Here is a 23,195-nt window from a genome sequence, read left to right on the forward strand (position 1 = left end):
GATTTTATTGTAGATGCCTGTTTTCAGGTTGAGGAAGTTCCCTTAATTTCCTAGTTTACTGAGAGATTTTATTATAAGCAGGTTTTGAACTTTGTCAAGTGCTTTTTCAGCATCTATTGAGATAACAGAATTGATTTTCTTTTTAGTCTGTTAATAAGATGAATTATATTGATTGATTGAAATTCCTGGGATACTCTCAAGCAATGGATTAAAGTTCTATCACCATTTGTATGGTTGTTTTAAAAATAATAATTTTGTTGTTTTAAAAATAATAATTCTAGTGTATGTGTGTGTGTTTATGTACATTGAGTGTGTGTGTGTGTGTCTGTGTCTGTGCCTAGTGGTATCTCACTGTGGTTTTAATTTACATGTTTCTGATGGCTAATAATGTGTTTAACTTTTTTTTTCAGAAGCTTACTGGTCATCCTTATATTTTCCTTTTTGAGTTGACTATTGAGTCTTTTAGTGTTTTTAAAAATTGGGTTGTCTTTTTACTGCAGTTGTCAGAATTATTGAAATATCCTGGACACCAATTTTCTTTTGGAAATATATGTTATAAATATATTCTTCTAGTTCATGGTTTTTCTGTTAATTTTTTTTTTTTTTGAGGAAGATTAGCCTTGAGCTAACATCCTTTGCCAATCCTTCTCTTTTTTGCTGAGGAAGATGGGCCTGGGGCTAACATCCAGGCCCATCTTCCTCTACTTTATATGGGACGCTGCCACAGCATGGCTTTGATAAGCAGTGCATAGGTCCATGCCTAGGATATGAACCTGTGAACCCTGGGCCGCCAAAGTGGAGCACGCAATCTTAACTGCTATGCCACAGGGCTGGCCCCTCTACTAATTTTCTTAATGGTGGTTTTAGATAGATATATGTTTTCATTTTCATGAACTCCAAATATCAATTGTTTTTCCTTTTAGTAATAGTGCTTTTGTGTCTTCCCTAAGAAAATTTTGCTATCTTAAATCTATAAAGATTTCCTCCTACATTTGCTTCTATGCTTTAAAGTTTTAGCTTTTATGTTTTGATCTATGATCCATCACAAATAAATTTTTATATGTGGTAAAGGTTGAGATTCATTTACTTCCTTATAGATATCCAGTTGTCCTGGTACCATTTATTGAAAAGATTCTCCTTTCCCTATTTGCTTTGGTCTGTTTGTCAAAATTATTTGTATCCTTGTGATACTATTTGCTATTCTATTCCACTGATCTATTTAGCCTTTCATTAATAACACACTGTCTTGATTATTGTAGTAACTCTTTAAATCAGATAAGTCTTCTAACTTTGTTGTTTTTCAAGATTGTTTTGTCTATCCTAGGTCCTTTGAGTTCCATATACCTTTTAGAATCAGTTTGTTAATTTCTGCAAAAAATCTTGTTCAAATTTTGGTTGGCATTAAATTAAATCCCAAATTTGGAGAGGATAATAATATTTTAATATTATTAACTCTTTCAATCCATGTCCATGTTATTTACATTTTTTTAGGTCTCATTTACTTTATTTCAACAATGTCTTATAATTTTCAGTATAGACATCATACACATCTTTTATACATTTATTCCTAAGTATTTTATATTTGTGTGTTCAATAGCAAATTTAAAAAGTGTTATACAATTGTTATTACATAAAAATATAATTAATTTTTATTTATTGACTTTGTATCTTACAACATTGATAATTGACTTATTATTCCCAGTTTTTTTTGTAGATTTCTTGGAGTTTTCTTCATACACAATCATGTCATCTGCAAATAAATACAATTTTACTTATTCCTTTCCAATATTTATGTATTGTATTTCTTTTTCTTGCCTTATCACATGGGCTAGGTTCTCTAGTACAGTGATGAGTAGAAATGGAGACGACTAAAATCTTTGACTTGCTCATGATTGTAGGAGGAAAGTGTTTAATATTTTATCATTAAATATATTGTTAGACACCATGCAGCCGTGAGACTGGTTCATCTTAGGTACAGGATATGTGGGTAAATTGTTTGTAGAAAATTTAAAAACAATAACAATACTGAATTAAAGTTACTTAGTATTTTTATTCTCATAATGGGACAGATCCTAAACAATGTCTGTATTATGGGCTGAATTGTTTCTACCTCCAGATTCATATGTTGAAGTCCTAACCCCTACTACCTAATAATGTGACTGTACTTAGCAATAGGAGCTTTAAAGGGGGTGACTAAGTTAACACTGAGGTCATTAGAGTGGGCTCTAATCCAATTTGACTGGTGTCCTTATAAGAAGAGAAAATTTGGACACACAGAGAGATGCCAGGGTTGCAAGTGCACAGAGGAAAGACCCTGTGAGGACACGGTGAGATGATGGTCACCTGCAAGCCAAGAAGAGGCTTTGGAAGAAACCAAAACTGCTGACATCTTGATCTTGGACTTCTAGACTCCAGAACTGTGATAAAATAAATTTCTGTTGTTTAAGCCATCTTATCTATGATATTTTGTTATGGCAGCCCCAGCAAACTAGTACAGTTAGTAGTAAAGTTCTCTCTTCAGAAAAAAATATTTTGCTGGCCTAATTTCTAAAGAATTTATGTAAATAGTAAAATTAGCACATTTTTATTACTTATCCTTTAATTAACATTGTATTCTAGGAAGAACGGATTTAGAGAATTCCTAGTTATAGAATAGGCCCCTAACAAACTAGAATAAGCCACACACATCCCCCCCCCTTTTGTTTTTGTGAGGAAGATTAGCCCTGAGCTAACATCCAATGCCAATCCTCCTCTTTTTGCTGAGGAAGATTGGCCCTGGGCTAACACCCATGCCCAGCTTCCTCTACTTTATATGGGATGCTGCCACAGCATGGCTTGACACGTGGTGTATCAGTGTGCGCCCGGGATCCGAACCTGTGAACCCCGGGCCACCAAAGCAGAGCACGTGCACTTAACCACTATGCTACTGGGCCAGCCCCCCACACATTCATTTTAGTAATTAGTTTTAATGGTTTGGGATTGTTTGAACATACTTTAGGTATAGTTAATGTTTCTGAATGCTGTGGGGCTATATATTTCTGTATTTAAATAGTGGATTTAAAATAAACAGTGATAATATAGTTATTGTAAAATCAAAGAAAGAAAACTCGAGTCATTGGATTTGAGAAAAGGGACAAGTAACAGTGCTTTTACTTTGCTCTTTTAATGAGAGTCTCTTTTATTACTAAATATTTTTAGATTATAATAATTTCTAACATCCTTAGAATTATATGAATTCATCTGAACTAATTAAGATTTTAATAGCAGTATTCTAATTTTTAACAACATAAAAGGAATTTAAAATGATTTATTTAATCCCGGTATAAATGTGGTCAGAAATGAATAACATAAAGTTTTGAAAACTTAATATGTCTATAGGTATGGCTCAAGGGACTTTATTGATTTAACCTCTCTAATCAGTCAAATTCCAATTACACGGTCCAGTCTAGATTCATATGAAACAATCCATCTGATTTTTTGTATTACTTGCCAGAGCTGGTTATTAGAAGAGAAGTATGTCATTAGGCTATTTAGAATAAAAAGATTTTAGCCTTGTTTTAAGACTAATTTCTCTCAGTTTATAGGTTTATACAAAGATATATTTATAGGAGATTAATGTTTTATAGGGAAGAATCTCTGTGGTAATTCATATTAATCTTTTTTAGCAATTGGAAGAAATAATTCAAATAGGTGACATATATGTGATTTTTATGCTGTTTAGAGGTGATTGATTAAAATCCTTTAAATTTTCTTTTCTGTAAATACATCTATTAAAGTGAAGGAAAAACTGCAGAAAGGCCTAAATCCTTATTATCACAAAATAATTCTAAAATTTTTAAAGGTAGTTTCTCTTCTTTGCTCCTCTGATCTTATAAATAATTACAATATAGAAACTTATAGCTGAAGTCACACAATTTTGTTTTTATAGAAAACATATTGTGTTGCAAAGACAAAGAATATAGGTCAGTCTGTTTTTGCATTAATAAGTTAAAAGTAGCACTTTTATAGAAAAAAGAAATGTGTTTTTCTATTTCTAGAGATGTGAATATCTCTCATGGGAGTATATTTGAATTCCATCATCCAGATTGTTTATCAGTAAGAAATAATATTTGCTCTTTCAACTAGTATTTATTTAATGCACCACTTGTAGTAAGCTCTCTCAGAGATAGAGAAGCACATGATAAAGTATCATACTGTTGAAAATAGAAAAAACTTGCAATTTTGTGACAAATTAAAAACTGTGAATCTAGCTATTAGTGCTTTCAGAATTCCAAGTGGACATGACCAATTAAAATTGGAAATTAGCCACTAATTTCCTAATTATTTTCAGAAAGCTTTGTAGCAGTGGAGCAATCAGAGGTGGTTTGAAGGCAAGATGATATAGTAGGCACGTTTCAAAGGTGGTCCTTAATGATCCGTTCCACCTGCTATTCACACCCCTACCCTTGAGTGTGAGCTGGGTAGTGACTTGCTCCTAACAAATAGCATAAGGCAAAGTGATGAAATTTCACTGGCATAATTAGATTACAAAAGACTGTGACTTTGGTCTTGCTGGCATTCTCTATTCTCAGTTTGTACATTTTGATTGAAAAACAAAAAACAACTGCCGTGTTGGAGATGCATCTGGCCAACAAACATGGAAGAACTAAGGCTCCCAGATTAACGGCTTATAGGGAACTGAATCCCGTGAACAACCACAGAGAGAGCCTAGAAGTGTAATCTTCCCCATTTGAGTCTTGAGATGAGACTGCAGCCCCAGCAACACCTTAATTGCAGCCTCGTGGGATAACCTGAAGCAGGGAACCCAGATAAGCCATGCCTGTATTCTAGACCTTCAGAAATTGTGAAATAATAAATGTTGTTTTTTCAAGCCACCAAGTTTTGGCATAGTAGTTCATAGTGCAGCAGTTCATTACTAATAGAGATAGAAAGAGTTAGGGTCAAGAAGAATGGGCATAATAGGAATGATCAAGGTGAGGAAGAACATTTTAGATCACAAAACAGCACAAATGAAGGCAAGAAAGAGGGAATTATCATTGGGCTAAAGTAGAGAGGGTATAACATAGAATACTGAGGAAAACACAGATTTAAATTGTAACAGAATCTTGCAAGCTAGGACTGGAGGACATATAGTAATAATATAAATAGCAATAATAGCTAACATTTTATTGTACTTAATGTAGCTAACATTTAATTTTATTTAATTACTATATGTACCACACAATTTGCTAAGTGTTTTATGAGCATTTTCTCATTTGATCATCATAATAATTCTAAGAGAAAGAGATACTTACTACTGTACTTATAGATGAGCAAACTAGGGCTCAGTTTATTTGTTATGAGCAGCTTTCATCTGAAAAGATCATAAACATAGTAGTGTAGTGGAACAAATATCTGAGTTATCTATTTGTTCAACTGGTATATAGATATGTTTCAATTATGTTGATACAGTTTCATGATCAAGTAAATATTTTTTTGTCAAAAAATAGCTGATTAGGGGCTGGCCCCATGGCCTAGTGGTTAAAAGTTTGGTGCGCTCCTCTTCTGCGGCCCAGGTTCTCAGGTTCAGATCCCAGGTGCAGATCTATACCACTCCTCAGCCGTGCTGTGGCGGTGACCCACAAATAAAATAAAGGAAGATTGGCACAGATGTTAGCTCAGGGCGAATCTTCCTTATCAAAAACAAAAAAAAAACAAAACGAAAGCTGCTTAAATGATTAATGCTTTAATAACTAGGGCACAAGCATTTTAGAGATTTTAAACTGACAATTAGGTTGGCTCAATAGAAATTAAGCAGTTCCTCACTAATTTTACATCAAGATACTCTTCCTACTTCTATATATTTAACTCTAGGGATCAGTCATGATTTTAAGAAAGATAATATATCTGAGAAATTTTATCCATTGTTTGTTTATCAATGGGTTTTCATCTTTCATTTGACTCACTGACTATTAAGAAAAATTAACTTTTTTTTAAATTTCATAGAAACAAATGTTAAAAAAAAAATGCATATGAAGGAATATAAGAGAGGAGCTGAAAAGTGTCTGCTCTGTCAACTTAAGAATTCCGAGCCACAATGAGGACAAAGCTCAGGTTTTGAAGTAATTGTGAGAGTTGCAAAGATAAAATTTTCTTTGCAAAGTTGTAAGTGGAGAGTTTAAGATTAGGGAAGTGGAACTTTTCTAAGTGATATGGTAAAAACTTGGGGATTAGCTCAGTTATAGTAAATTAAAAATGATTGTGATTGCTTTGAAAAAGGAACTGTGAGTTCAAGAGTTATGTTATTTATTTATTTATATATTTTTAAGCTGATAATAAAGCTGCTTGAAATTATGGCAAAAAGTGAGTGTATGGGAAGAGTTTTAAAAAGTCAAATGCCAACAGGGGGCATCCTCTGTTGAATTTCTAAAACAAATCCTTACTATCATCTCCTTATCAATCCATGTATAATGGTAACTTGATTAAAGAGAGTTGCTCAGCATTTAAGAAATGTAAAAGACCTGTTTAGTTACTGGATAAGCTAATTAGAGTTACCTTATTAATTAATAAGCAAGTCGTAGGGACATTAAAGGGAAAGTTAAGGATTATTTATCATAGAGCTGTTTGAAGGTAATCCTTTAAGACTATGAAAATACTCAGCAACATCTTTTCATTCTACTATGAGGAGTGGCACATGTATTTTTTCTTTGTTATGGAGATAGACTTGAGTGAGTAAAAAGAAGTTATGGGAAAAAAGAATATTAAATTTTCAAAGAAAACTGTCAACGTTTTATTCAGCTCTCTCCATCAAGAATATTTCACTTATTTCTCAACTGTCAGTCATTACTTTTTTATTCATTTAACTAATCAGTCAGTGAGATGAAATTGAAGAGACATGTTTAAACCTTTCTTCACAAGTAGAGAGAGCTGAAAGTAGCATAAATATTACATAAAATCATGGGATTTGGAATAAATAAATGTGTCAATGCTGAAAAAATGGCAGAGAGGTCCTGATTGTGCTCTGCCATATGAAAAAATAAAACTAAACCCTCTGCTCTCGAAAAGTTGATTTATCTTATACAAGGTTCATACAAGTCTGGAGGAGTTTTATTTTTGCCCATTTCTGATATGCTTACTGAGACACTTTTGAAATGTGATGACTAACTTTTATTTGCGAAGTTGTGTTCCGTTGGTATTCTCTGAGAATTTGACATCTACATGTATAGGCAGAACAAGATAAGTCTTGTGCTGTACGCGTGAGAACACTCCTTTAGGTCAGGACACTGAATATATCCTCCCAATGTCTATGATCTTCCTCTGGCCTTCAGCATTTAATACCAGGTGGTTTCCTGAGTCCTGTATAGAAGAATTTCTAACACTGTGGCATGTGGAGAGCAAGAAGAGAAAGTTGTTGAACTGATCCTTGTTTTTTCCCAGGGATCTCAACTCCTGTTTACCATGCTTGCTCCTTAGGATAAAGCCTGGAGTATGAATTTTTTTTTTTTAAATTGTAAGTCAGACACTGCACACCGTACACCTTCCAGAGATCTCTCTTGAGGAGTCCTTCCCCTGCAGCCTTCTCAAAGGGTAACTGGTTTTCCACTCCCAGCCCTCCTCCTCAAGCCTGGTTCTAAAGTAGAACAGGTGCCATATTGTTTTCCATTGCCGCTCCCTGACCACTCTCCCCCTCCTCCCTAAAACTCCTAGCATTGAATTTCTTGTCACCAAAATTTATCGTCTACTATTTCTAAATGTGGCTGCCACCTAAATGAGGAGTCACTCTTCCTCATTTCTTTACACTTTTAATTCCTGGATTAAAGTAATTAATCTCTCTCCAATACAATTTTGGTGTTAATTCTAGGTGATTTTGAAATACATGTAGATGATCTTTCCAAAAACCTGGCCTCTCAGTTACTTCAATGCCTCTGCAATTATTTTTGTCCTTGTCTTGTCTTCTTCAGTTGTGCACTCCCATAGTCATGTATCATGGACCTTGTCATTACCAATAACTGCAATCCCTCCACTGTCTCAGTTTTATCCATCCCACTCTAAGCTCCACCACCTAAATTTGAACTAACTCTTAAAATTATTCTGACACTGACAATCCTTTGACTCCACCAAGATCTCTGATCCATTGATTCTACAGCTTCCATTGCTCTTTAGCTCTTTAATGTTCTCTCTTCTTTTTTTACTGAGCTTAAATTCCTTGGCAACCTATCAAATCACTTCCTTGCATTCAACCATAAACCCATTGTTTCATCACACTCCATTGGCAAAATTATAGCCCTATCTACTTTGTACTAGCACTCATGTTGCTGATGGTGGCTGATGTAAAACACACAGGCATGTTGGGTATGCCTGTGGTGAGAGCCGGTGGACCCTTAATGCTTCCTGACAATCATAATCCATCTCCCTAGGACATTTATTTGTTCTCTCTCCTAGACAAATATTGCATACCTTCTCCTCTTTCCTCAAACTTCTGATTTCTCCTTCCCCATATTTTCTCTCTGCTGATTACTTGGTTCTCTATTTCACTGAGAAAATTAAGGCAATCAGAAAAGAACTTCCACAGATTGCCACCATCACATCTGTCAGCAAATAGCATCTGTACCACTCACTCTGCCTTCACACCTGTGATTGAAATGAATGGTTCATCTTCCCATCTAAGGCCAACTTTTCTGATTATGGCTTTTTTTTCTCTTTTGACCCACTTCCTGTTGTTGCTCAACTATTGCCTTTGAAACGATACCTACAGTGATGGTTCTCTTTGAAACTGCAAATTGCCTCCCCATACTGATAGCTGATCTTCTTACTTGCTCTATGTATTTCCACAGTACTTATAATTTTCTAACACTTTATGCAGTTTACTACTCATTTGTTATAATTATTTTTTATTGTCAGTTCCCCTGCTAGAAAGCAAGCCCCCTGAGGTCAGGGATCTTTATGTTTTTGTCATTGTTGTATCCCAAATGTCTAGAACTGTGGATATAGTAGGTACTAAATATTTTCCATTGAATCAATAAATTATCGTTCAAAAGGGTATAACTCATTCAAGATGGGAATTGTTGAATACTGAAACGTATTTGGCACTTTGCTGATTTTTTAGAAGACAATCCTTCCTATCTTGCAATTTTTTCACCTAGTTTTGAAAATTCATATAAATTAGATTTCTTATTCATTTACTTTACGTAAAAAAACATAATTTAAGCTTATAAAAATTACTTGGGGTAAGGGATCTCTGCTATGATACACTTAAAGGATCGTCAGGCAACACCCAGACTTGACAGCACCTACATTCGTCCCTCTTGTGCCCTCACTTCCTCCACATTTTCTTTTAGGAGAGAAGAGTTGACCTCTAATGGCACATATATTCTCTAATAGATAAAAACTGAGTGTAATAGCCGTATTCTTTGGATGAGCAATACCTTCTAGAATATAACTTTAAAATTACGTAGATGTTTTTGTTTTTAAAACAAGGAGTTGTTGATATGCTCTAATTTCAGATACTAAAAGAAATTTTAAGCACACATTTTAATTTAATCATAAGTTTAGAAGAGTTTTTGTGCCATGGTACTATATTTGCATACCACTTCGTTTACTCTTTCTTCATTCACAGGTATGTAAAATGTTTTGCAAACAGTTGATTTTAAAAAGAAAGTCGTTACAATGTTGACTATTGCCTAAGAAATCAAAACTTTATTATAATAATTCAAGATTATCATCTTTTTAAAAATATTCCCTTGTCTATCATTTCATTAACTCACATCAATTCAAAATATAATCCCCCCCATGAGTACATTTATTCCATAACATTTTTTTCCACAATGCTATTAATATTTTCTGATTATGCAGCAGAAATCTGAAACCTCCCTGGAGTCACTAAACCTGCCTTAATTGATTTGTGTGTAAGGCAAGCTAAATTCAGACACGCATTCATCACAGCTGAAGTATTTTCTTCTTTTTTCGGCTGAAGTATATAGAGGAGTAAAAGTACTGCTCTGCCTTACTCACATTTGCAGGCAGCCTGCATGCATAGGATTCTTCAGCACTCACAGGTCACAGCCCAGGAGAGGAAGGGAGCAAAGCTCTGTGTTCTCTGCTTCCCTCCCCAACCATCCCTTCTCGTCAGTGTTCTTTCCTCTCTTCTTCTAGTCAGAGTGCCAGAGACTGTCATACTGACAGCTTCCTCCGTTTCTGTGAACTGATCTAAAGCCACATTTTCACTTTGTTCTGTGGATGGCTTTTTCAGTCTGTCACCTCTGTTTCCTCCCGCTCACCTCCTCACCAGAGAATATAAGTGAAGGATGAGAGCATGGTAATAAAATATTCCTTTCTTTCTTTATCAAAGGCGAGTAGTATATTCACAAGGTCAGAGTTCTGAATTTTTTTTCCTAAAGGACTTCAATTCAAAAGTTCCTTGAGGTGTCTGCGGTGGAATAGGATCAATTGGAGAGCTTTATTGCTTTTGAAACTTTACATTCCGTTTTCTCCTAAAGCAGCATCATTAAGCCAAGCCGCTATTTACTTCAGACTTGCCACTCTGCAGGGAAGTTAAAAAGGATTAAGTGAGACCTAGTTAGATGATGAAAATTACTACATATGCCATTAATAAAAGGCATCCCACTTGGTAAAAATAGGGTTTAAAATTTGTGAAATAAACATATTCTGGTGCTCTTCTCTACCTGGCCCAATGTCATATCAGCTTTTTAATGATTTTTATTTCTGGGTGGGGAAAGACAGATGCATTAAAATACTAGGCAACCACCTATACTGGTATGCAGTTGTGTGCTGTTTCACCACGGGGATGCACTCTGAGAAATGCATCGTTAGGTGATTTCATCATTGTGCGAACATCACAGAGTGTACTTACACAAACCTAGACCGTATAGCTTACTACACACCTAGGCCATATGGTACTAATCTTGTGGGACCATCACTGTATATGCGGTACATCTTTGACTGAAACGTCATTAGGCAGCACGTAACTGTAATTTGAAAGGTGCCCAAACCTCTTTGTCTATAAATCTCTCTTTCCCAAGGACTTTTTAAAATTCTCTCGTTTCTTGATTTGCATGATTGAGGCAGTGAAGTTAGCTCTTAATAATGATGATATTATTTGGGTGCATTTAAAATACGTATCGATAATTTAGCTTACATGTGCTGATAAGAATAGCCCTGAGGCAATAAGACAGAGTACTACTAATTTTCTGTGCTTAGACCAAGAGTGGAATCAGAACATGTTAGTCCTGAAAGGACTCAAGAAAAAGGGCAGCCGGGAACAAAGAAGTGACATGGTAGCCTTGAATGCTTTTGAGAAGAGAATTCTCAAAATGAATTGGAGAGGAAGCAAATGCTAACTTTATATGTCCATTGGGCAATTATTCAACTTAGCTATTTTAATGTGAATTTAATAATTATTTTTATTATTGATTTTCTCTAAGATTTTCTTGTGTTACCAATGGTAGGAGTCAGGTTGACACTGCTTCTGAAGTTTGGCAAGTTACACAGGGGAGGAACCTAGAAGATGGTAGTAGTCAGAAAAAGACCACAAAGGAAGAACATGAACACAGATTAGCATCAGTGAACACTTGTTTGTTTTATCAGTGAATACTTATTGAGAGAAAGAAAGAAAGTGAGAGAGAGAGAGAAAGAAGGGAAGGAAGGAAGGAAGGAAAGAAGGAAGGAAGGAATTCAAATTCAAAGGACAGTATTGATGGGGAGAGCAAAGCAGAAGGTGAATTCAGGCAGGGTCAGGAGCCAGATCATGTAAACCTATTATAAAAAAGGCAAAATAAGCCTTTTTCAAATGAAATCTGAAAGTAAACAGTCCAAAGTGGGGCTCATCTGGTGGAGGAGTGAGAGGCTGTGTGGAGGTCTTGGCACCATGGCTTCTTGTATTCTCCTTGCTGGCTCCCTGAAGTGGCACCAAGGAACCTCAGGACTCTGTAAGATTCAGTTAAAAATCACTGAGTAAGTGCAAGTTCTTGCTTTAAAGATAATTTTAGACCAATATTGTTCTTCTTTAGGGTTAGGTAAACACTTGTTTCTCCTGCAAACAGTGCTGTACCCCAACTTCATGAACATGTTTCTATCATTATTTTTATAGGTTAGATTCCTAGAAGAGGGATGTGGTGCCATATAATTAATTTTATTGTATCCATAGCTGCTAGCTTATATTTAGTCAACTAAAATCCCAAAGTTTTTCTATATACACAAATCAGTTCTCCCCCATTTGGTATTCACATAATTGATATTTTTATCCTACATGGAAGCTTTATTACTAATAGAGCTATTGGAGAATGTGGATTGAGTATTTGACAACAATGGCCTTTCTAATAGTTTCCTCTAGAATTAGGCAGAAATTTACCCCCAGTCAGACAGTGTGGAAAACCACCGGGCTTTCTGGTAGGGATGGATCCACATTCCCCTGATAGAGACAGCAGAGTTGTACAGATTTGCTCTGCCAGCATGCAAATCCCAAAGAGCAATGGGGTAGGAAAAGTCAGGGCTACTCATGCTCCATTCTTCCTCCTGATTTGCCCAATCAGATGAGTGATTCCCTTTCTGTTAAGGAGGAGTAAACTAGGTGGCAGAGAGAGCCTGGGGTATAATTCTAATGGAGGTCCCTCCACATAGAGACATAACACCATGATGAAGGGACTTTCCTCTTAAAGATTGATCTTGGATAGGTGGTCAGACATGACTGGAGATGGGAAGTGGGAGTGGGGTCAGGCATTTTATTACCTGTAAAAGTGGAACAGGGTTATTGCACTGACACGTACAAGAGTGTCTATATTTAGGATTGCCTCACTCACATACATGTTTCCATAATAATATTCTGCTACCTGTAGTCTCATGTTTAGGTCTCAAATCTTTGCCTAACTCAGTCTTTACCTGGGCCTTGCTTTCTCAAGTATTGTTGGCCCTGTAGTTATCCAATTTTGAGTTTGACAGATCTATTCCTTTTGAAATACCCTATGATTATATATAATAATGTATTCTTGAGTATTTCTAGGGATCCAGAATTTGCAAATATTCTTATTCTACTTTAGGAAAATATGATAAATGTTTTCCCCCCCAAGATTTTTGACATTTCTCCATTTTTCCATTGTTCTCTTAAAGATTGCTTAAAGTATCACCTATTATTCCACATCCTAAATGAATTTGGTATGGAACTGAACATTTGAATGCATTTAAAGCTGAACATCCATAAAATTAATTGACTTTGTCTATAATCTATATGGAGAATATTTACCTGTAATATTTTAAATCCAAATAATATGGGCACATGGCAAAATATTCACTAATAAAGCATGATTGGTTTTTGATAAAGGACCAGTCTCCTGCCTTATGCCTCCCAACCTCATTCCCACGCTCCAGAGGCAAACACTTTCAACCACTTATGTTTTCAGCCTTTTGGCTACTTTCCTAACTCTTCATAATATGTTCATGCCACCATTTCTGAACTTAATCACTGTAAACACTGTTTAATCTTTTCCTATTTTGAAAGATGAGAACTCAGCTTATGCCTTCTTGGTCAATGTCCATCTTCTCTCTATTCTTGATTCTTGTATTATTATTTCAATTCTTTCCTGGTTTACTTTTGTAACTGTAAATAATACAGAGCTGTGTTTCTTGCTCCTATCATTTTAATCCACAAATGATGTCATTTTATATAAGATGATTTTAGTGTTATTCTTCCTTCCATATTTCCTACCCACCTTTTTGGCAGCTATTTTATTTACTTATTTACTTTTACTTTTTACATTGTCCAGGATGTTAACATTTACATTTTGTAAATCTGTAAGTTAAGTCTTCATGTTATGTTTATGGGTTGGCTATGAATGTTAAAAATCAATAAATAGCTCATATGAATATTGGCTATGCAAAATAATATCGTTCATATTTTCCATATCTTTGGTTTTGTTTTCTAAATTCCAGAAGATTTTGTAAAATTTATTAACTATTTCACTTCATAAGCATATTCCTAACATTTTAGTGCTTATTTCCTGTTCTCTGCCTATTCCTTCTGATAACATTTGAGTCTTATTTTATGAATTAAATTTCTTCTTGTATCTCTTGAATACACTGAGTAGAGTTTTATTTAAACTCTTTCTTGAATTATCTGCACTTCCTCAGAAATTTAAAAAATTGATTATTTATCTAGTTATTTCTCCTTCATAGCTTTCCTCCTATGCCTGGTCACACAATTTAAAAGTTGTTCACATATTTTTAAGACCCAAGGCTTGTGTAAACCATGTACAGTTGCCCTAAGGCCTCTCACACTATATCCCTGAATATGATTCCTTATTAGCCGGGTCACCAGGGCTGTCAGGATTATCAAGCTGCTGGCTTCTAAAATGCAGGCAGCAGGAGGATTTTACCCTTTCGTATCCCCTCCTTACAAGAAATCCTAGGTCTTCCCAGCTTAGATGTTCAATTTCTTAGATGTGAGTCCTCTGATGTTTTGCTTGCAGTTAAACCTTGTTGCTTCATTCTGCGTTGGGGGGCAGGGCAGGGGTGAGAAAGAGGCAGCAGGTGTTCAGGTTACAGGTCTTCAATTAAGTCTCCTGTTTTAAGCTTTGCTTTTAACTCCCAGCCTCGGTCCTGTTCACTGAGTCCTCGCCTCCAGCGTCCCTGTCACTCCACTAGGTGGACTGCTCCTGCCTCACCGCAGCCCTCTCAGGGTACGTGCTGGGCTGTGACTTCCTCAGGTCCATTTCCGTCCGGTGAAGCTATCCCATCAACTTTCTAGCTCTCAGAAATTTGTGAAATGGCCTTAACCCTGACAATGCTGCCTTTGACTCTTTTTTTTCTTTGACTCTTTTATTCTTATTCCAAATTTATTTTTATTCTCTCGTTTTAATGAGATCTGTGCTCTGTCATCTTGAACTGAAAGTTAATTTGTTAATTTGTTCTAAATGTTATTTGAATCACAGAAATGAAATTATTTTAAATGTGTATTTTTTAAATTCTCATTTTATCATGAATAAGTATAAACATGTCTATTCTTGATATGGTCAGTGGGAATTATTTATAGCTTATTTTACTGACAACTTTTGTGTGTTGAAAGTGAGAGGCAGGTGAAATGTTTTGCTGCAGATTACTCTGTGGTTAAGCTTCTGATGTGAGGAGAACTTGCTTAAACCTCCTGTTTACCAAGTTTTCTGTGTATCCCTCCCTCTAACCACAACTTAGTGGCCCAGAGATGATCCAAACTAGATGTAATTGAATCCTGGTTCAAACCAGCCACAAAGAAGACTTCCAATTTTTCATAAATCTGAAACCAGTAATGAATTGCTGGTTCAGTTCGAGTGAAGCTGTTAATGTGAGTCTGAGATGTGCAAGGGATCACGTCTCTATCCCACGTCTGTGTCTATACAGACCATGTCTATATCTCACGTCCATATCTATATAGACATGTCTATATGTGGGAGAAGCCTGCCTGGAAGAATGCAGCCGACCTTAGAAGAGCAGATGAGAGATCAGGTAAGAGAAGGTCCTAGTAGTGTTTATATTTCTCATTCTAGTGGTTCTAGCTATCTGTGAGGTTGATCCCCACTCATACTCTTTTTTACTTGAGCTTCCCAGCCAAGAACATCTTCTCACTAAAGTAGCAGTACATTTCTGGCAAATGCAACTAAAAGTTCTCATTTTAACTCACAGCTCAGACATCATTCTAGCCTCTCAGAAACATACGCAAATTGACTCAAATAATTTATTCATATATAATTCCAACTGCCCTCTATGTTCCCTCCTTCAAGGCTCAGGTATAGAAGAGATTTCACAAAATAACCAAGTGGTTCTAATACTACGAGTGACACACAGACATATGGAAACAATGGTTCTTCTCTTACATTCACTTATCTCTTAATAGGACAATAAAAGTTTTTTTCAAGTTATTCAAAGTAATTGAGAGGTGGTGCCATTATCTGAAATTTACTAAAGATGGGAATTAGAAGATAATTTTAAAAACTCTATTCTTGCATATAATTAATAGACCAGTATTCTGATTTTTCTGGATTCTTAAAGGAGAAGGTGATTGGTCAATTGTTTGAACCTTCTTCAAAACTGAGCTATTCTGTTAAATCTCTTCTAAAATAATGGAATCAATTATCTGGGTTGTTGAGCAGGTGTTAGCCTGGATTCTCTAAAAATAAATCATGTCACACTAATCTGAATTTTTTGATGAAGTAACTAAGTTAATTTATGAAAAGGCATAATTTATCTTGATTTTAGCAAGGCTTTTGATAAAGCATCTCTCAAAAAGCTTGTGAATAAGTCCCAACATACTGGCATTAGCATAAAATTGCTAAAATGGATGACTGGCTGGCAAACTAGAGAAGGTAATAATACATGGGTAATAATTCTTTAGGGCAGAGTTGACAAGTAGGTTTCCCATGGGCTCAGAGTTAGGGAATACTTTAAATAAGATTTATACCACTAATTTAGCAATAGGCTCCCAGTGTGCCAGCAATGCAATCTGCTGATGACTCATAGATAGTAGTTTGAGATTCAGAGGAAGATGGGCAACAAGGATGAGTAAACAAGTCCCCAAACAAAGATCAGAATCTGAATTTGGAATTTCAGGCTAAAGGAGCAACTCAGTAACTGAACAGTGATATAACTGAGGTAGAGGCAGGTGGATTGTGTGGAGTTTAGGTCATGTTGGATGTCACCATTGTTGAATGGGCTGTACTCTACAACTGAAAAGCTAAAGCTGGGGATTGTTTGGGATCCTTTGTTATTGGCTTGAGTACTCCCCATTTCATGAAAAAATTTTGGGCTTCCAATCCCATCAAGAATTTGCCAGAAAACTCTGGTCTCTTATTTAGCCCCCTAATAAGATACCAGCAGTTCTCACTTTGCTGAAATGCATAGAAATCTCTTTATTCTCGAGGGTAACATATAATATGAAGAAGCCAATAATTCTGAGAAATTAGGCCTCCCCAAACAATACCCTGAGTGCTGTTCCTAGTGGTTGATCTCTTCGGTGGCTTCCCATGTACAGTTCCCAGGGCTTCCATTAATAGGGCTGCTCCTGGCAGCAGCAGGATCTTCTTTGTGTGAAGTGACTCCTAGGATTAGTTCTCAGTGGTGGTTCTCCTGTGACAGACCCAGTCCGTTTTCTCAGTATCTCACTACCATAATCTCTCTTGGGTTCCATCATATCTACAACAGGTGCTCGCAATGTTTTAGAGTCCTAGATTGTCTCTTTGGCTGTTAAAAACCTCAATATCAATCTTTCCCTTGACTCCTCCCTAAGGGTAACTCATAGCAACATCTGAAATTTACTCTCTGGTTTCAAATTCATGAGGAATTTCACAGCTTTTTGAAAGCGCTAAAGCTGTACATGAGTCTTTAGCACGTTTTTACTCAGAGTGTCGTCTTCAGACTAGCAGCATTGGCGTCATGTGGGAGCTTGCCAGAAATGCAGACTCTTAGTCCCGTCCTTTGGCATTGAAATAGAATATGCATTCAACATGATTTTCAAGTGATTTATATGCACATTAGAGTTTGGGAAGCACTGGTCTAAAGTTTTTCTAGAGACAGGTTGAGAGAGAAAACTAAACTTTGGTGTCACATGGTTAGAAATTGATAGAGCTTGTTTAACTTCAATTATGTCTTTTTTCCTCTATACCATACTGCAAGGATTTATGTAAAAAGGAACAATAGGATATTGAAGATGACTGTGTTCTCTGGGTCCTGAGTCTTAAAAATGCCCCCTTGACTGTCACATCTAATAGTAGAAGGATGTGGTTTTGAAGCCTAGGACATACCTAGTAGGAGGATAAACTTTTAGAATCAGAGCACAGCCCTGTAGAATGTTTTGCACAATTGCCATGGTACAGGAGGGCCACAACTGAGGTTACACAGTCCTACACGTTAACAAAAAAGATGAGGTTGCTAGTCCCTGTGAGTGCAGAGAACCCCTAAACCCATCGCTGCTGGGATTGAACACATAGTAGCAAAACAAAGTTATTCTGTTTTGTCTGGTTGCATTGTTCCCTGAAGGCCACAGCATGGAGATTTGGAAGGGTAAAACACATTAAAAAATCATATTATTTCTTAGAGAACTTTGCTCTGAATCAAGGAAAATCATGCATCTGTTGTGCAAATCCTCAGAAGCAATGCTATATTTGGTTTTAAATATTGAATGTAATTAAGGAGTTTCGAATTGGTGAATGATACTGAAAATGACTGTAAAATTTATTCAAAAATCAGAATAACTATTTTTGTGAGGGAGGATTCAAAATGAATATATGTATGTCTGAAAAAGACATTTTAAAACAGGCTGAGAAGATCTGATTGCATCTAACAATTTTAGAGGAAGAGTAAATAAATGACTGTGTATAAGGAGGAAAGAGTAACAATCCTGAAAGCCTGAACTGAGGGCAAGTGCCAATTTCAACTGTTTCACTGTGTGATTGGGTAAAGTGTGGTGTCAGCTCCAAAATGTAAACACTCAAACTGGAAAAAACATTGATAAGTAACCTAAGTCCACATACATGTTGCTTAAAGAGACATTAATGTGGTTGGGTATTTCAAATTGTCCCAAATTTTCTTTTGATCCGTCTCTATTCTTCTTTATCCACCTGTTTTTTTCTGGGGTTTTTCTCATAAGGTAACTGCTCCGCCAGAATCTCTTTTCATCTACTGTCCGCTTGTTAAAAAATCAAGACATGGAAGTAACCCAAGTGCCCATCAACGGATGAATGGATAAAGAAGATGTGGTATATATACACAATGGAATACTACTCAGCGACGAAAAAGACAAAATTTTGCCATTTGCGACAACACGGATGGGCCTTGAGGATATTATAAGTAAGTCAGACAGAGAAAGACAAAAACCATGTGATTTTACTCATTTGTGGAAAATAAACAAACACATAGATATGGAGAACAGATCAGCGGCTACCAGAGGTGAAGGAAGTGGGGGAGGGCGAAAGGGGTAAAGGGGCACATATGTATGGTGACACATAAAAACTAGACTATTGGTAGTGAACACAACACAGTCTATACGGAAACTAAAATATAATAATGTACATGTGAAATGTATGCAGTGTTTTAAACCAAAATGACCTCAATAAAATAATTTTAAGAAAATCTCTAATCTTCAGTGTACGTTAGAACTCTTGTCTCCTCTTACCTGTTCACTATGGATCAGTTCTCTATGATGGGTATTAATTTACCTTCTCTTGGCCTAGTTTCAATTTTTCTCTCTGCCTTGACTGTTTTGATTAGAGTAAAAAAGTCCAGCTACTGAGTAGTCATACCTAGAAAATTCAAAAATTTCCTTAAAGAGGGATGAGAAGGGTCTGGGATATGAATAGTGAAGTAATACTTTTGGAACCTGTTACAATGATGCTCTAATAGAGTTATTCGTTTATGCTTCAGGTCCCCTTACTGGGCTCTGATTTCCCGATATAAAGAGCTGGATGGAATTCTTATTCTGTTTTCTCTGTAGTCTAGCAGAGTGCAGAGTCCACAGCTCATGGAAGGTGATTATAAGATTTTGTTGAATAAATATATTTGGAGAAGAGGCTAGCATGCAATAATATAAGATTGTGGCCATGTTAGACACTAGCTGGCAGTTTTAGCAAAAGATAAAAAATACTGTAGACTACAGCCTTCCTACCAGAAGCATGGTCCATGGACCAGTAGCCTCAATATCACCTTGGAGCTTGTTAGAAATGCAATCTCAGTCCCACTCAGGACCGATTGAATCACAAGTAGAATTTCAGCAAGGTCCCCGGGGGATGGGTAAACACATTCAAGTTTGAGAAGCATCATTCTAAAACTGATCAAACATAATTTTCTCCTTTGGTCAACAATGTAAAAGAACCCATCATTCAGGACATTTCATGTTTTCTTACAACACTTCTGTTACCGCTCCCTAAGATTATATTGTACAAAATGTGCTATACTATAGAGCAAATTGCCAATTGGACACTGAAAAAAACATGAAGGGAAAATTTGAGGATAGGTGAAGGACGAATTTGAGATACATAGATTTTTGAGGATGGGAACTATATTCCCAATGAATCTCCAGGGCCTAGCCGTCAACCTGGAATGTAACTGGAGCTCAGTAAACATTTGTTTAATGAATTAATGAATGAATGAGGAAAGTCCATTTATCTGTTACAGTGCTTTTCTTAGAAACATTGTGAAAACTTTTTTCTTTTAAAGTAATAGTCTCTCAAATATTGGTTTTTTTGGTGATCAAGTCACTTCACTAGCTATCTTAACCTTGCTCTATGGGTGGTTGGGAGTCTTCTTTATGTTCACCATATTTTGATGTCTTCCTTGATTACATTTATTAACAGCCTGCATTTGCTCTTGTTTCTGGACTAGTAACTCCTTACTGCATTGAGGTACGTTCTTTAAGGTGTTTACCCTTTCGCTATTCGATAGCAGCGATATTTTATATGGAAGTGTACTTGCTTCTGTAAACCTAAAATCACAAAGATTTAGCTTTGTTCTCTAAATTCGAAAAAATATTTTGCTTTTTCTGGTTCTCTGAGATTGTACCACTACTTTCACTTGAGACTTTTGTCTTTGAAGCTAAAATGTGGCCTGATATTTTTGGACCGGAAATGACGGTTGAAATTAGAGGTGGAGCTAGGATTGGAGTGGCCAGTGTAATACAGGAAGAGAGTTAGAAGGACTTTCACTGTGTTAATTAATGTCCTGCTGCCATGGGGAGGAAACTGCCTATATGCAGCGACTGGACATGTACAAAAATGTGTTACAGGCCAGATTTGTGTGTAGGTATTTGACTTGTTTCTGATTTGGCTTTTCCACACTCAGAATGTTTATTGAAATGCTCTCAGAATGTATCCTTTATCCCCTTCATCTCTTCCAACACTTTATCACTTGTTTCCTAATGCGGGTGTTACCCACGCTAACTTCAAGGTTAGAAAGTAACTGTTAAAAGTCACAAGTAAACTTCACAATAAGATCAATAAGAAATTAAAGTTCACAGCAAGATTTTGGTAGCTGTAAAGGTTTAGCTAAAGCAAATAACTACCAAAGAAGTTTATGTTTTAATGGAGCTAATTTTTTAATAATCCAAAGTCAAATATTCTTAATGCAGCCAGTGATTAAATATGAGAGATTTGGAAGTACGGTCAGGCATGAGAAGAAATAAGATTTCCCCATAGAATTCACGTTGGTACCAGTTGATGGACATGTGGCTGGATGACGTAACATGAATATACTAAGTAAACTGTGTTTTCAACTTGCTTCCTGGGTTCAAATAATGAAGAGCGGTTCAACTGAGCTTACTTTTTTTTTTTCATGAGGAAGATCAGCCCTGCGCTAATATCTATTGCCAATCCTCCTCCTTTTTTTTTTTTCCCCAAAGCCCCAGTAGATAGTTGTATGTCATAGCTGCACATCCTTCTAGTTGCTGTATGTGGGACACGGCCTCAGCATGGCCGGAGAAGCAGTGCGACAGTGCGTGCCTGGGATCCATCCCAACCCCAGATAGCGGAGCGCGTGCACTTAACTGCTAAGCCACAGGGCCGGCCCCCCCATTGCCTTTAATTCCACAACAGAATTAAATTTCCTTTAAAAATCCAGCAAAGGAATGATACTATTTGCATATGGCATTTTGTTGCTAATACAATTTGATTTTTTTATATTTGAAGATTTATATTTACTTAAGAAAATACTACTCAAATTTCACTGCGATATAAATCATGTTAGTAAATAGCATTAGTGTTAACACAGTGCTAATATTAACAGTATCAGTATTAACATTAGTGTTAACATGGATAAAAACACCAAGAGAGTTAGGATCAAGGGTGAAATGTTGATGTTGGAAGCCTAGCTGATATTGGATGTATGCTGCAGACTGACAGAAGCCATTGAAATCAATTCACTTAATGAGGTTTTTTTCCTACTATAATGGTCTATTTTAAAAATTGTTTGGGGTCTGCAGGTTTTATTTGCTATAAAAGTATAAAATAGCGGAGAAGTTGAAGGAATTTCAAGAAACAATCTTCTCTTTAATGTGTCAGTTTGGGTAAACATTTTGGTGTCTAACCCTTTCTTCATGCTCCCTGCTAAAACGTCTCTCTGAGCTTGGCTACCTCCTAACTAGTTCCCCTCTCCCTATCATGCTGCTTTCAAGGAAACATTCAATATGCTGAAACTGATCTACAGACTTGGAACTCACCAAGTCAGAGATTGTTGCTTAGGTTTACTACTCAGGCAAAGTGCTGTGTAGTGGTTGTGAACGAAGATTTTGGTCAAACTTTTTTTTTAAAATCTAGATTTTATTTATTTATTGAGGTAACACTAGTTTATAACATTATATAAATTTCAGGAGTACATAATTATATTTTGATTTATGTGTAAATTACATCATATTCACTACTCAAAGACTAAATACAATCCATCACTATACATAAGTGCCTAATCAAGCCTTTTGCCGTCCTCCCTTCCCGCTTCCCCTCTGGTAACCACCAATCCAATCTCTGTCTCTATGTGTTCGTTTGTTGTTGTTTTTATCTTCTACTTATGAGTGACATCATACAGTATTTGACTTTTTCCCTCTGACTTATTTTGCTTAGCATAATACCCTCAAGATCCATCCATGTTGTCACAAATGGCAAGATTTATCCTTTTTATGGCTGAGTAGTATTCCATGGTGTATATATACCACATCTTCTTTACCCATTCATCTCTTGACGGGCACCTAGGTTCCCTCCAAGTCTGGGCTATTGTGAATAATGCTGCAATGAGCATAGGGGTGCATACATCCTTACACATTCATGTTTTCATGTTCTTTGGACAAATACCCAGCAGTGAAACAACTGGAACATATGGTAGTAGTTCTATTCTTAATTTTTTGAGGAATCTCCGTACTGTTTTCCATAGTGGCTGCACCAGTTTTCACTCCCACCAGCAGTGTATGAGAGTTCCCTTTTCTCCACATCCTCTCCAACACTTGTTATTTCTTGTCTTGTTAATTACAGCCATTCTGACAGGAGTGAGGTGATATCTCATTGTAGTTTTGATTTGCATTTCCCTAATAATTAGTGATGTTGAATGTCTTTTCATATGTCTGTTGACTATCTGTATATCTTCTTTGGAAAAATGTCCGTTCAGATCTTTTAGCCATTTTTTAATTTGGGTTGTTAGTTTTTTTGTTGTTGAGATGTATGAGTTCTCTACATATTTTGGATATTAACCCTATATCACGTATA

The sequence above is a fragment of the Diceros bicornis genome, chromosome 11 (assembly GCF_020826845.1).
Source record: "Diceros bicornis minor isolate mBicDic1 chromosome 11, mDicBic1.mat.cur, whole genome shotgun sequence".
NCBI classification, from domain to species: domain Eukaryota; kingdom Metazoa; phylum Chordata; class Mammalia; order Perissodactyla; family Rhinocerotidae; genus Diceros; species Diceros bicornis.